This window comes from Haliotis rubra, unplaced genomic scaffold (assembly GCF_003918875.1).
Source record: "Haliotis rubra isolate DU_JTF1 unplaced genomic scaffold, ASM391887v1 Scf1592, whole genome shotgun sequence".
Taxonomy (NCBI): domain Eukaryota; kingdom Metazoa; phylum Mollusca; class Gastropoda; order Lepetellida; family Haliotidae; genus Haliotis; species Haliotis rubra.
In genome coordinates, this window is record NW_025765550.1 from 134557 (window position 1) to 146757 (window position 12201).

General features: G+C 38.8%; 1 long non-coding RNA gene across 1 annotated transcript; it reads right to left on the bottom strand.

Moving 5' to 3' along the window:
* Positions 1-10249: 10249 nt before the first annotated feature.
* LOC124271276 lies at positions 10250-12015 on the bottom strand. The gene is made up of 2 exons (XR_006896994.1): positions 11915-12015; positions 10250-10296 (listed from the first exon to the last, which is right to left on the bottom strand). It is a non-coding gene; the product is annotated as an uncharacterized LOC124271276 (long non-coding RNA).
* Between the last annotated feature and the right edge of the window lie 186 nt (positions 12016-12201).

The window sequence follows — 12201 nt, forward strand, 5'->3', positions numbered from 1 at the left end:
AAGGGTTGGCGCGTAACTTTTGTCCAGGTGTATATTTGGTGACATTTATGTTATTCATAAAAAATGTACTTTCTTGTATGTTAAATTCCTTCCCTGTGAGTGGAATATCTGCTGGACATCTATTTCCTAGTTTTGGTCACAGAGCAATGTCCTCCTGTTTATTGACTTCAGCACCGTTGCTATTTGTTGTTCTTTTTTTCTCTCTTTTTTTATTGGTTCCCATGATCCCATGATTACAATATCACAGATATAACAGATATACAGAGCCGTGATACATACGGCTTAAAGTAATATAGCTACATGATGTACATATAGGATACCAATATATTAGTATATTCATAAACATGCAAAAATCATGTATAGATAATGCCAGGTACAAATCGTTACAGTTAAGAGTCATCTAGTGCTGGGGAGAGAAGGCTCCATTTGAGATTGAAATTATTTATTTTATTATTTATTGTTGATATATGATTTTCTATAAATAAAATTTCTTTAAGAGTTTTTATATATAAAGTTAGATTTGGAAGCATATTTTTAATACTGCAGATGTGAATATTTCTCTTCGCAGCAATGATGATGTGATTTAGCATTCTATTTTCATATGGAGTACCGAACCAAATCATGTTTTTTGACAATATCAATGGTTGAGAACAAAAGTTGTTTGTAGGTGTATCCAAAAGGTTTGTGTTTCCTGACATACTCAGTATACATGACACACACTCTCATTTAAATTATTGCAAAAACAACACAAACTGTTATCAACTTTTTTCATTTTGACCAATTCCGTTTTTGTATAATTAATACCTTGAAGAAATCTATATTGAAAGTCTGTACTCTTGTAATCCCTTTCTATATACTGTAAATATATCTTTCCAATCAATAGTTTCAGTTGTAATTGTGCTATTCTAGTTGTTTTACTGTCCTTCGTCGACAGATGTTTATAATATACATCTATTCCATTTCAATGTCACATATGTTCTCGTCACGATATGGCTGAAATATTGCCGATGTGACTTTAAATAATAACTCACTCACTCACTCACTCACTTTCCAATCAAAGTAATAAAAACTGCCATTTATTTCAAATGTTTGGGTATTTATCATTGAAAATAAGATTATCATAAACAATCCTGCAGCCTTTTGATGCTTTCACTAAATTTATCTAGCATTCGTTGATATTCAAATTCCTGACTGGGATACAGTGACAGTGCTTTAAAGTATGTTTCCATGATTCAGGTAATATGTTCAGTAAATACCTAAAATCTAAAAGGTACCTTTGATATCATAACTTTCTTTTAAAGATTCTATTCATAGTAATCCATTTTCATCACATATATCCCAAATATTTGTAATGTTGTGATTGAACCATAGTGGTTGGGATAAAATTTAATTAATGTTATTTGGGTCAGCATAATGTTGTTTGTGAAATAGTGTCCATGCTTTCAGCACATCATGTCAGAAAGGGTTTTCAATCTCCAAAAAGGTTTCAGAATTTGCTCCATGATAAATATATCTTTAATATTTCAAACCTGACATTTTATAAATTGCATTAATTGTGTCAATAGCAAGATATAAACTCTCCTCAGTTCCATCAAGAAATAGTTCAGTATCATTGGCTTATATTCATTATCATTGACAACAATACTTTTAATGTTTTCATTGTTTTTGTGTCTTAACCCCAACTCTCCGTAAGTTATTCAACGAGATCTTTGACACGGGATGCATACCATATGAATGGTCGAAGTCTGTTATTATTCCATTACATAAGAGTGGACCGTCAAATGATCCAAACAACTATCGAGGGATATCACTTTTAAGCATATTTAGTAATATATTTACTTCAATCATATGTAACCGACTAAGAATGTGGACAGAGATATTTGATAAAATTGTTGAATCACAAGGTGGATTTAGACGTGAGTATTCTACTATTGACAACATATTTATTTTGAGTGCATTGATAGAGAAACAAATAACGAAGAAAAGAGGGAACTTATATGCAGCGTCCATAGACTTTAAGAAGGCTTTTGATACGGTAAGGAGACCAAAACTGTGGAAATTATTCAATCGCATCGGAATAAAAGGCAAGTTATTTCAAATAATACATAATCTGTAAAATGATGTCTCTGCTTGTGTAAGAAATAACAACACGTATTCAGAATTCTTCAAATGTCATGTGGGTTTAAAACAGGGATGCATTATGAGTCCTTTGATATTTTCAATATACATAAACGAATTAGCAACTGGTATTGAATGTTCAGACTGCTATGGGTTACAACTTATGCCTGATCTTGTACATATATATTTACTTTTTGCTGACGACATTGTGCTGTTTTCTAATGTTGGTAAGGACCCTCCAAACACGTTAAAACATTCTTTCTTCATTTTTGATCGAATTTGGATTGAAAGTTAATATGGCAAAATCAAATATAATGGTATTCAGAAAGGGAGGTGTGTTAGGTACAAATGAGAAATGGAACTTTGAAAGAGTCGAGTTAAAAGTTGTGAATAATTATAAATACCTCGGTGTATTTTTCACTCCTCAGTTATCATGGAAATATGCTATTAGTAGAAGAGCCCAGGAAGCTTTAAATAGTGTTCTACAGACATTGAATATGAACTGAACTATAAATAGCAAGATTTTCTTCCATATTTTTGATACAAAAATATTACCAATCCTAACATACGGATGTGAAATTTGGGGATATAAGCAATACGATGAACTAGAAAGAATTCAGTTCACAGCTTGTAAGAGATATTTACAACTGGCAGTTTAGACACCAAATTATGCTGTCCTTGTTGAATGTGGCCGCTTCCCTCTATTTGTTAACACTTTAGTAAGAGTCATTAAATACAGGCTTAAAATAAACAGGATGCCTGACCATAGATATGCCAAAAAATGTTACAGAATGTCACTTCTTTATGATACTAACGGAAAAGTAAACTGGGTTACCAAGGTAAGAAACATTATATGCTCTAATGGATTTATGTATGTATGGGTAAATCAAGGGGTGCAAAACATAAACTTATTTCTCCAGGAATTCAAACAAAGAATGAAAGATGTATTCATATCAGAGTGGTTTAATTCAATAAATTGTACATCTAAACTACATAGATACAAATTGTTTAAGTATAATTTGAATCTGAAGAGTACATCAATTCAATACAAATAAATAAATTCATGAGTATTTTGGCAAACTTTCGTTGCGGTATACTCCCACTAAAATTAGAAATTGGTGGGATGAACGGTATCGAGCGAAAAAACAGACTGTGTAAATTATGTAAATCGAGAGATATAGAGCATGAATACCATTTTCTTTTGGGTTACCGATCACTTTCACACATTAGAAAACAATATATCGATGTCGGGACGATTTCTATAGATCAGTTTATTTACCTCATGTCAAACAAAAATGAAAGCATTATTAGAATGTATCAATGTATTATCATCATGCAATGAATTTGAGAACTTCTATATTATCCCCACCGATATGAATCATTGTACCAATATGTTACTACACATATGAATATGTATATTTTACGCATGCGCATTAGGCTATTATATTGTATATGCATTCTATGTTGTAATGGGCCGTTGGCCTGAATATCAAGTGAAATAAATAAAGTAAAGTATACATCCTTATAATTCTCAAGATCAATTGTGGGGTCAAGCACTAGGTTCCTGTCTCCAACTATTGCTAATGAATCATTTTCAAATTTTGAAATATTTTCAAGTAGATTAATGTAAAATTGAGGATCATTATTATTAGGACCATAGAGATTAGTTAATGTCATTCTTTTATCCTCTACTGAAATATCAGCCAAAACATTATTGCCAATCTCATTTAATAAGGTCCTATGTATCTTGATATCAATATCATTATTCAACAGTATGACAACACCTAGAATTAGATTTGAAAGGAGCTACGATAGACCGTAAACCCCATTCATTTCTCATGGTATTGGAGGTAGCTTGATCAATATGAATATCTTGCAAACATATTATGGAATATAATTTTTTCCTATTTATATTCATCACTTCTGTTCTCTTAGCTATATTTGCAAGTCCTCGACAATTAGCTGGGATAAATTTGATTTTAATGATTACATAAATCTATATTGTTATTAAGGGTAGTTTTCATTAGGAATGGTATCAGGATATGTCCAATCTGTTTAGATATTGCTGTATATTCAAGTGAATGTGGTATGCACGCTATATATACAGTGCAGACCTACAGATAACTTTTTGGATCATTGAGTTATGTACTCGTTTGTGTTCATCTCAATTGGGCGTCCTAATTTTCCTTTGAGTAACCAAATAAATTGTACTCACCTCACTCGAGCTCAATTGGGTATTTTTCCATTTTCCATTAATTTTACAAATATAAAAAAGTTTAAATGTTACTGTTTCTTATTTATATTTGATCTGTAATATGAGAAACGATAAGAAAGACTGCAGGTTGTCAAGTTCATGTCCTAAAATAGAACCTCTCAGTATACCACAGTTATTTTATTTTATCCACCGTTACGCAAGCTAAGATTTGACATTTGTGTTTGTACGCATGTAAGATCACATTTATTGGGTATTTACCAAACTCCAAGCGTACTTGTACGCAATAGACTTAATAGGAAATGTTTTCTCATAAACATTTGCGTAATTTACGCAGATACGCAGCTTATATGTACCTCTGCAGTGTCTGTGAGAAATCATAAAATACATGTGTTACTATGGTGATTTGTAGAGAAACCATTTTTTCTTAATAAATGAAATTCTGGTGTCCCCCGCCGTGATGTTGCTGGAATATTGCTAAAAGCGGCGTGAAACCAAACTCAGTCAGTCAGTAATAAATGAAAAGAATGTATATACAGAAACAAAAGATTGCTAAGGGAAAACAGCGAGCCAACCATGCACCTTCTGTTCGATATCCAGTGAGATATGTACAAGCCCCAACTGTGTAATCATGACAGACTGTCCTATTCGACGTCAAAATACATCAAACGATGTTCTTATATAGTTCTTGCTTGCGTGAGAAAAACTTAGCTCAAATGTTCAATTCAACAACTAGAGTAGAAATACATGGAGTGCAAGTGATAATACTAATACGAACCTCATCTGAGTACACCTGACTGAATAAAAACATCCGGTAGTTAGTCCCGGAGTGAATGCGCTAGCTATAAATAGTACACCACATGCAGTTTTTTATAAACATTGAACGAGATATAATGGAGTATCCTTCTTGTCAAAACTAACTCACAGAGCACATTCCGTTATATATACTAGCCACATACATAAAAGAAACTGCATTGTCAAAATATTATCCCAGTTGATAAGTACGATAACAACGTCAAAGGTACATATAAACTTTAATGGAGGATCATGAGACCATAACAAGTCGGGAGAATGTCAATTGAAAAGTCAGTCACAATGACGTCACGAGTCCACAAGCGGGACAGGAATCAAATGACCATGTCAAAAGCTCAATAACGGGTATGTCCACCATCGGCATTGAGAACAGCAGTGCATCGACGACGCATAGAGCCTATCAAACGTGCAAGGAAGGCTTGTGGGATGTCACGCCAGATTCTCTCAAGTTCTGTTGCAAGGTCAAGGACGTTATCTGGCGGATGAGGAAGACAGCGTAGACGTCGATATATCTCGTCCCAAACATGCTCTATCGGGGAGAGATCCGGTGAATTTGCAGGCCAAGGCAGTAAGTCAACGTTGTGGTGTTGCAAGAAATCCATAGCAACCCTTGCCGTATGAGGGCGGGCATTGTCCTGTTGGAATGTTAACCCAGGGCCATGACGTTGCAGAAAAGGAATTGCCACAGGTCGAAGAATCTGATCCCTGTAGCCCACACCAGTTAAGTTGCCCTGAACAATCACCAAAAGTGTTCTTTGGCGTGCTGTTATTCCAACCCAAATCATCACGGATTCACCACCAAAGTGATTCCTCTCCAAGACACAGGCCTGTGCATAACGTTTTCCCACGCGTCTAAAGGCACGTTGACCTCCATCACTATTGGGAAATGTTAAACCTGGACTCATCTGTAAAAACAACATTTCTCCACCAAAACAAGGGTCTGCGGACATGATTTCGGCACCACATTCGGCGAGATTGTCGAAGACGTTGTGTCAGGATAGGTCGTATGGCGGGACGTCGTGGTCTGATCCAGTGATAACGTAAACGTTGTTGAACTGTGTTGGGGTCGATACGACGAAGTCCTGGGATGGTTCGGGCAGTCATCACTGCAGTCTGAAACCTGTGGCGAAGATGGGTCACCCTTATCCATCTGTCCCGTCTTAGCGTTGTTACACGTGGACGTCGAGAACGTGGCCGATCGATGACGTCATTTGTGCTCTGATAGCATCTCACCAGTGCAGAAATGGTGTTCCGATGGCAGTGGAAATGTGCAGCCACTTGTCGTTGAGACATTCCCCCACGGACCATCCCAATGGCCTTATGACGTTGTGCAAACGTGAGCCTTGGCGTGCTATGCGTTTCAATAGCCGTTAATTTTTTGAACGATCGCAAGGGCAGGGGTTGAGCTTTCCAAAGTGACAGTATTGTGTGGCATTCATTTGCTCTGTTTCTTTTTCCCGGAATGCACGTGCAACAACGTATTGCACGTCTCAAGGACGAACCCACTGACGTCACGGAACGTGACACGTGCATGCATGTTGGATACATGTCACTAATCTCTGAGTTTAAATCCTTATGTGTCTACACAGGTTTGATAAATTTAGATTCTTTTTTTTTTGTATGCACAGTTTCTTTATGTGCCTAGTATATATGCACACACGCGTAAATCATAATCAAGTCCAAATAGTATGTGATCATGTGATCTATTGGTGGTTTTTCATTAAACAAACAGCTAAATAGACCATTAGAGTCAGGCATTATGTCACACAGTGTTACACATCCATGAATAAGATATTCGGCGATCAGGGTGTTTCTCCAGTCCAAGGCACCCATGAAGGGCACCTCCTCGTGGTGGGTGCTGGGTAACGCTAAGCGCCCTTCAACCCCTCGTTGTGGACCCGGGGGAATATTTGGTCCACCAACCCGTTTGCCGTGGGTTGCGCCCCTGTGTCGGTGGAGGAAGGTAGTCTGGTGGTTGAGGGCACTGGTTCCAGGAACAGTGTTCATTTGCCAAACACACCACTTCGGCCCTGACTTCACCTAGACGGGTGGTTGAACTGGCCCGGTTCTATCAATCGGCTGGTCACGCCAAGCCCTGTGTATAGACTGTATATATATATATATATATCATTGATTTGATTTGGAATTGTTTTAATTTCGGGCTTACTTGTTTATCTAAAACGTTTGTGGTTTTGAATTATTATGTTATGAACTTTGCCTAGAGTCTTATGCCCAGAAGGCGGTGGCTCATGGGCCAATCTGGTAGAACTATTAATCGTTTAATTCTTCTGCTGGAGTATATCATCCGGGTATCCTTGGTGCTGCAAGTTGGAAATCCACTTGTTTTTAGTATTGTCCTTGCGATACTCCGTGGTGGGTGGGGAGCTCGGATGACGAACCTTGAAAAATTAACCATGGCTTACGAAACCCCCATAAAAAAAACAAAACGTCCACTAGACACTGATCCAGTTGATACTGATCAATGACTGTCCACGTCCATTGGATACTGGCCACGATTTCTTGTTATTGAAACTGTTGATAAGACTCCATTGAAGTTGAACCCCTTTGCGATATCTAAGGGTATACAGGGGATTGCTGGTGATGTCAAGAATATTATACGTTTACGTTCCGGTGCTCTGTTGGTTGAGTGTGGGAAAAGGCACCAAGCCACCAACCTTATGAGTACAGAATCGTTTGTTAACGTTCTGGTCACCGTCACGGATCATAAAACTTTAAACACGAGCAAGGGAATCATCAGAGACCGTGATCGATTGTTTGCAGATATGTCTGAACTTGACATCGTCTCTGAGATGAAAGAACAAGGTGTACTCTATGTCACACGTTTCACGACCAGGAAAAATGATACTGTTATCAAAACAAATACCTACCTGTTTTCATTTTCTTCACCAAATGCTCCAAAATCTCTAAAGGCAGGATATTGTAACATCAATGTTGACACGTACATTCCGAACCCTCTAAGGTGCTTCAAATGTCAAAAGTTCGGTCATGGCGTAAATACTTGCACATTGTCTGTTGTATGTGCTCACTGTGGTGAAAAGACACATACAACAGAAGATTGTGACAGTAATGTAAAAAAATGTACCAACTGTGAAGGGGATCATCCATCTTACTCTAAAAACTGTCCTGTTTGGAAACGTCAAATGGAGATAAATAGAATCAAATTTACCCAAAACATTAGTTTTGCCGATGCGAAAAAGCTAGTTCAAAGCTCAGAGCATAAGGAGAGTTATGCTTCTATCACCAGAACACCGTCAGAAGCAGCCACTCAAAAACAAAGTCAACTGCATGCGGTCAGACAAACCTGACCTGGGTTAAATCCGAATCTCCTGTGATATTCTCACCTGCAATATCGACCCAAACAACGGAATCAGTTCCTAGTACGTCTCAAAGCCAATGCAAAACATCCTCTGATCTTTACGCATCACCTCAGTCGACATCAAAGTCTACACAACCCCTTAACGGCAAAGGTAAGAAGCCAGATTCTTTCAAAACATTCAGTGGCAGAGCCCCAAAAGGGTCAGAAAATCAATCAACTTGTATTACAAATATGGTTTTCTTGAGGACATGGATTTGTCCGAAACTGTCCGTTCTAGGGCGCACAGCTTGTCGCCCAACAAGAAAGTACGGGGAAGATCCCCAATAAATCCCCCCAAAAGATAGTTTATCACAATCATATTATACAGTGGAATTGTAGAGGACTGAGGACTAATTTCAGTGAATTACAACTTATAGTCCAGGATTTAACTCCATCAGCGTTCTGTCTGCAGGAGAACTATTTAAAACAAACAGATGTTTTTGCCCTGCGTTCTTTCAATGCATATCATTATTTTTCACCTCTGGGTGATAGGGCCACTGGAGGATCTTCAGTCCTAGTCAGACAGAACGTTATCCATAGCCCTGCTGCTCTTACTACTAATCTTCAGGCTGTTGCAGTGCGACTAACTTTGCACGTTGCGTTTACATTATGCTCTCTCTACATATCTACGTCTTCAACGTTTCACAAAACTGATCTTCAAGCTCTGTATGACCAACTCCCGAAGCCCTGTATTATTATGGGAGATTTAAATGGGCACAACCCACTCTGGGGTAGTGCAAATACCAACGCTAAAGGTAAATTACTGGAGGAGTTTTGTTCCGATAATGATTTATGTCTTTATAGTGATGGTTCCAACACACGGGACCCTGTATACAGGTGCTAGGTAAGATGGCTTCGTGTGTGTCGTGGGACCCTGTAGACAGGTGCTAAGTAAGATGGCTGCGTGTGTGTCGTGGGACCCTGTATACAGGTGCTAGGTAAGATGGCTGCGTGTGTGTCGTGGGACCCTGTATACAGGTGCTAGGTAAGATGGCTGCGTGTGTGTCGTGGGACCCTGTAGACAGGTGCTAGGTAACATGGCTTCGTGTGTGTCGTGGGACCATGTATACAGGTGCTAGGTAAGATGGCTGTTTGTGTGTCGTGGGACCCTGTATACAGGTGCTAGGTAAAATGGCTGCGTGTGTGTCGTGGGACCCTGCAGACAAGTGCTAGGTAAGATGGCTGCGTGTGTGTTGTGGGACCCTGTAGAGAGGCGCTAGGTAAAATGGCTGTTTGTGTGTGTCATTGGACCCTGTATACAGGTGCTAGGTAAGAAAGCTGTTTGTGTTTGTCATTGGACCCTGTAGACAGGCGCTAGGTAAGATGGCTGCCCCACACATGTATTAACGACTAATACTAAAGCCTGACTTATCAAAATGATCTTTTTGTCGTTCTTACTGTCAGGACTGGAATATACCAAGAGGTCTGATTATCTGTGACCTGTTTTACTTATTCCTTATGCAATTTATTGTACCTGTCATTATTTACTGTAAGCCTAAAACTGTGTGTTTGAACGTAACAAACAAACACTGAGCATTGTGCAGGGGAATGCATCTCCAACTATAATGAAAGAAGTTGTCATCCAGTTAATTAAGAAGGTTCAGGATGTTTCCAGAGCACAGAGCACAGTGTGACCACATCTAAACAATCAGAGGGTTCCGGGGCCTGCAAGTATTCAGACAAATTTCGTTGTTTCCTGTTGATTCCTATACAGGTTTCTGTGTTTCTTCAGTGACGGTCCCCATGAGTCGTTAGGCCTGCAACTCGCTGCCAGTCTCTGGAAGACATTGATTGATATTATTCATAATTCTCTGGTGGAATAAAAACGTCACTTTAATACCCAGTAATGTGACCAGTTTCCCGTCTCTGCCGATTGGCTGGTCACCATTTCGTAAAACCCATAACCGTAACAGACACAAGTAAACCAAAGAATCCTGCCCCGGAAATCCAGGGTGAAAATACATGTAATGTAAGATGCTAGAGGCAGTCACTTAATACGTTACATACTCCTAAAACCCTTTCAGACATCCCCATGCTTTGCTGGTTTAGCCCTGACCACAAAGCATTAACATATAGCAAATCCTACATCATTACTCATCAGGTAATGATACAATATTGACAACTATGGACGAAGCACATCAACAACAAACACTGAGAGAGTAAGACATTGTTTACCACTGTCATATCAAATAAACTCACCAATAAATGACTATGAGTAATTATTGCATTATGTATCAATATATCTTGGGCACTGTATGATTTGTAAGAAGTATGTATTAAAGCTGTTTCAGTCAGAGGATCTCTTAAGTGTGCACTATACGTTTCGTTGTGCATCGCATGAATTAAATGTTCAGTTGCTACGTTTTAAACGTTTGAAAGATCATAACCAACTGCTATGCTCGAAGTGTAATGCAGGATCTGTTGAAGATGAATTGCATTGCCTTCCGTTATGTCCTCACTATAAGACAATCCATCCCATGATAAATTGTATCATTAATGTCAGCAACATATTCTGTACTTATAAAAAGAAATCACTGTTCCTCGAAAGAAATGTATCATGTTAAGTAGTGTTGCAATGTATATCAATATATCTTGCGCACTCTATGATTTTTGTATCTTAACACTATGGGCCCTGAGGCCTCAAATGCAAAAAAACAAACTTGTCACTTGTCACAATTGTCACTGTTGGTAATTATCACCTGTCTAATTGATTTTCGACGATGTAGTGAAAACAATAGGTTTTCAACGCCTGTTTGTCTCTCAATGTAACAGTGAGAGAGTGAGTTTAGTTTTACGCCGCACTCAGCAATATTCCAGCTGTATAGCGGCGGTCTGTAAATAATCGAGTCTGGACCAGACAATCCAGTGATTAACAGCATGAGCATCGACCTGCGCAACTGGGAACCGATGACATGTGTCAACCAAGTCAGCGAGCCTGACCACCCGATCCCGTTAGTCGCCTCTTACGACCAGCATGGGTTACTGAAGATCAATATTCTAACCCGGACCTTCACGGGTACTCAATGTAACAGGGTCGGTGGGGTAGTGGTTATTAGTGGTTAAAGCAGAAGTTGTTAGTAGTCGTTACGCAGAAGGTGTTACTAGTGGTTAAAACAGAAGTGGTTAGTAGTCGTTACGCAGAAGTCCCGGGGTTAGATTTCCAATGGGTACAATGTGTGAAGTCCATTTCCGATGGTGTCCCCTACCGTTATATTGCTGGAAAGGTGTAAAAGCGGCGTAAAACTAACTCACTCATTGACTAATTCAATCACTCACTCAAAATATAAAACCCGAGAGTGAATCTAGTAACCTGAACAACAGATTCGTAAGAGCTAATTTCAGGTAATTGTTTGCCTATACATAACAGATTGCCCATGCACAACGATGTCACTTACATCCATGAATGATCCTTTGGCCTTGAGCAAGGTGACAGCCGCCATGACAGGTACAGGGATGACGGACATGGAGGCCAAGATCCACCCTGCTACCTGACACACCCAGGGTACTGATAGTCACCATAGGTCGGGGGTTGGAACCGCCACAGAACCAGGAACAAGGCGATCTGCAATGTTCTCAGAACGGTTATGACGGTCATAATAATTAATGCATTAACAAACACGTTAACAGAATTGTTAGTCTTTGAAAGTTCCTAAAGAATTTTTGAAGCAAGAAGAATAGAATT